The sequence below is a fragment of the Mastomys coucha genome, unplaced genomic scaffold, assembly GCF_008632895.1.
Source record: "Mastomys coucha isolate ucsf_1 unplaced genomic scaffold, UCSF_Mcou_1 pScaffold7, whole genome shotgun sequence".
Lineage (NCBI taxonomy): Eukaryota > Metazoa > Chordata > Mammalia > Rodentia > Muridae > Mastomys > Mastomys coucha.
The window spans coordinates 7,057,672-7,061,222 of NW_022196913.1; the positions used below are offsets into that span (position 1 = coordinate 7,057,672).

General features: G+C 39.5%; 1 long non-coding RNA gene across 1 annotated transcript; it reads right to left on the reverse strand.

Annotated features, from left to right (window-relative positions):
- Window positions 1-201: 201 nt before the first annotated feature.
- LOC116081437 lies at window positions 202-3,551 on the reverse strand. Its single transcript, XR_004114886.1, has 3 exons — window positions 3,485-3,551; window positions 907-943; window positions 202-334 (listed from the first exon to the last, which is right to left on the reverse strand). It is a non-coding gene; the product is annotated as an uncharacterized LOC116081437 (long non-coding RNA).

Here is a 3,551-nt window from a genome sequence, read left to right on the forward strand (position 1 = left end):
CAAGTCTTTAAGACTGTCTGGGAAACTGGCCTGTAGGCATGCCTTGGACCTAGAGCTCTAGACCATTGAAGGTTGGCAGAAAACTGTAAATCAGACCTGCAATGACCTCCTGCTGAAGAGCTTTAACAGTACAATGTTACTATTTTCAACCACTTAACATTATCTCCTTCTGAAAACTATAATTATTAATAAAGAGACTGATTTTCACATTGTAAGTTGTTTATTGTAAGATAATTTACAAACATCCTGCTGTCTTTGTAACTCAGTGGACCAAGTTTCTTCTGACAATGACAGCAATCAGTTAAAATCAGCCTGCTGTGTTTTTCTTCTTTACCTGAAAAGCAGTATAGAAGAACAGGAGTCAGACAGGATGTCTTGTGGAAATAAGAACACATTCTTAAAAGGGGCACAGAGAACTGCATGCAGTTACACATAAGATGCAGGTGGTTCTCCAGTTCTGGTCTGGGACTCTGGGATTTGTGAGGGCAAACTAGTTCATCATAATACTATCCTTCCTCATTAGACTCACAAGGAAATGACTGTTCCTCCAGAGGCTACAGAAGACAGCAGTGAAGAGAGGACTCTCCTGTGAGCCAGACATTAGAGTCAGAACCACGACCCACACTTAGTACTCTACCGTAACTCAAGGTCTCTATGTCTAATGTATTTCCTTATATCTACACCCTAGAACACAAACACTCACTAGCAGCACCCACATTTAACTCCCTGCCTATATTTGGTACTGCCCAAACACCCACAAGTTGGCTGCACTATAAATCAGTCTGCCCAGCAAGTCTGTCTTAGGGAAGCAACTTCATTACTGCAAACTAGTAACTGCTAACTTTGGCAATACCTGGCTAGGTTTCTCTGCTGAAGGCTTAGGGGAAGAATGTGTGTAAACTTTACCTCTTGTCTGAGGATGCAACTTGATTTTCATTAATCCCTGGTTATTATATTAGGAAAAACAAGAGCACAAAACAAGCAGGTTAGGAAGCAATCCACACTAGTTAACTACAGGCCACGTCTGTGCATGTTACCCTAAGCATACAATGCAAATAGATAAAATCTTTAACAACCACTCAATGTAAAATGCCATAGACTGCAATGTAGTTAGAGGCAATAAAAAATGTTCATACAAGTAGGTAAGACAATATGTAATGATTTTATATCTTTAAAAAATAGCATACAATTGAAAAGATTAAGCTGACAGTATAAATATGATTTATCATTCTTTTCTTTTTAACACTAAAAGCCAGTGTATTAAAATCTGAACAACAATCCCTTGTAGGTTACAGAGCATGCAAACCCACTAATAAAAGTGAACTAGTGTTGAGACTGCACAAGTGACTTTTAAAGTAAGGACTTACATTATCTAGAAAGTGAAAATGTATTGTCAGTTAAGATTACTTTTTCTAAAGTCTCAGTAGAATGTCCCAATCCCCCTCCTTCTCATTTTTCTTAATTTTGCTAATTTAAGTGAAGTTTCTCACATCCTTAAGCAAGAAAAAAGGCCTAGTCCTAAGCTACAGAATTTAGATCCTCACAGTTTATACCCAGTATCTCCCATTTTAGAAGCAAAAAAAAAAAAAAAAGAACAAAAAGAAATCAGTGTTCACTGGTTATCATTCTGCTCTCAGATTTTGAGAAGTCAGCTCTTTACCCCAAGCCATGTCACACTTAACATTCAAAGATATGACAGCCTGGCATTTGGCCATAAGTCATAATGGCTTAATCCTAGCATTAGTCTCATGTCACAGGAGACAAAGTCCCAGGAACCAGACAGAGTACTGTAACCATGTTTATAACTCAGACATCAAAGTGCAGTGATGCCAACAGGGCAGTAATGGCCAGGCTGAGAGATAGGCAGTCCTAACAAAGCTATGTTCAGAAAGCAAGAGTTTGGGCCCAGGATGTTCACCCAGGAAGGATAACAAGGCTCTAACTTTTATTATATTACACTGACTCAATCAGTTTTAGACCCCGCACCCTCTGAGGCTTAAGGACAGAGAGCAATACAAAGTCAATTCCTGATAAAATGGTGTAAGAGCTAAGACAAAGTGAAGTCAGATGCTAAAAGATACCTCACACTGGGCTGGTGAGATGGCTCAGTAGTTAAGAGCACCGACTGTTATTCTGAAGGTCCTGAGTTCAAATACCAATAACCACATTGTGGCTCACAACCACCTGTAATGAGATCTGATGCCCTCAGCTACAGTGTACTTATGTATAATAATAAAAGATACCTCGCTTAAACCATAAACGTTAGTTTTTTTGGAAGAAAAGATTCCTCTAGCCCAATAAAGAAAGATGAAGAATGAACAGAGTAATCAGAGAAGAACTGAAGCCCAGACAAAACCCTACATCTCTTAGAAATGACAAACGGCATGTTATGTTTAAAGACCTGGAAAGGTCAAGGTAGCCAAGGTCCAAGCAAGTAGCTACAATATTATACAAGAAAGATTGCTGATGGCCAGAAAGTATAGGATTACATACACCACAGTAGACTTTTTTGTAGGCTGCTTCTATAAAAAGCCAGCAAGGAAGCATTTTAGGCCTTGGGGGCTATACACTTTTTTATAACCCTTCTCAATGTGATTACGGAGCACAGTGTCTCAGTAATCCCCATAATTCTGCAACGTCTTCTTTGTCTCATAACAGAGATAGTAAGTTCTCTAAAACAAACACTGCCTCCGCTACATCTTAAGGGTCTGGCATCTATAAATTCCATCTTTTGCTAGGCCAGCCTTGATACTAGCTACTGAGGAGATAGAGGGAAACTTGAAGCTATGAGTTTGGGAACAGCTTAGGCAACACAGCAAAACCCCATCCCCAGAAAACCTTTTACACTTAGAAAGTGGGATGACAAAAGGAAAGGTTAAAAGGAATCCAGAAGGTACAACTAAGAGAACCTGGTGACCAGTCAGGAGGAGGGAGCCTCAGCAAGCCAAAGGCATTTACTGCATGTTTCCTCTGTTGCTACAGCCTTGGGCCTGGTAGAATGCACATGGGTGACAGCTACTTTAATCTTTCAACAATCCAGAAATTTTCTGGAGAAAAACAGTATGCTATTTTATGGTACCAATGAAGAATATTTAGTAATTTAAAACTCTCACCATTAAGTAATTAACAGAATTATATAAAATCTCTTGTAACTCAGAAACTTTGGCTTATAAATGCTATTGAGATCCAAAAACAGACTTTCCAAATTGATACTGAATTATTCACAGCTTTCTTCCTAATTCTTTAGGAAGGTCAACTGCACACAAAGGTCTTTCTCAAGATGAGAAATTAGACTTGAACATTTTAGCTCAAACAGTAAGAATAAAGCAGAGACACCCTTTCCATCAGGATCTGATGGAAGGACACAAGATGCTGCAACAAGCCTTTTTGGTTGTAATAGAACAGAAAACCTCAAGCAAACAGAGGCTCACTGACCCCCATGCAGAGAACAAAGCCCTCTTCAGGCACCAGCTAAATCACTTACAGAGCAGCAGCCCCAGAGATAATTTCGATCAGCTCCTTTGTGATGACAGCCTGGCGGGTGCGGTTGA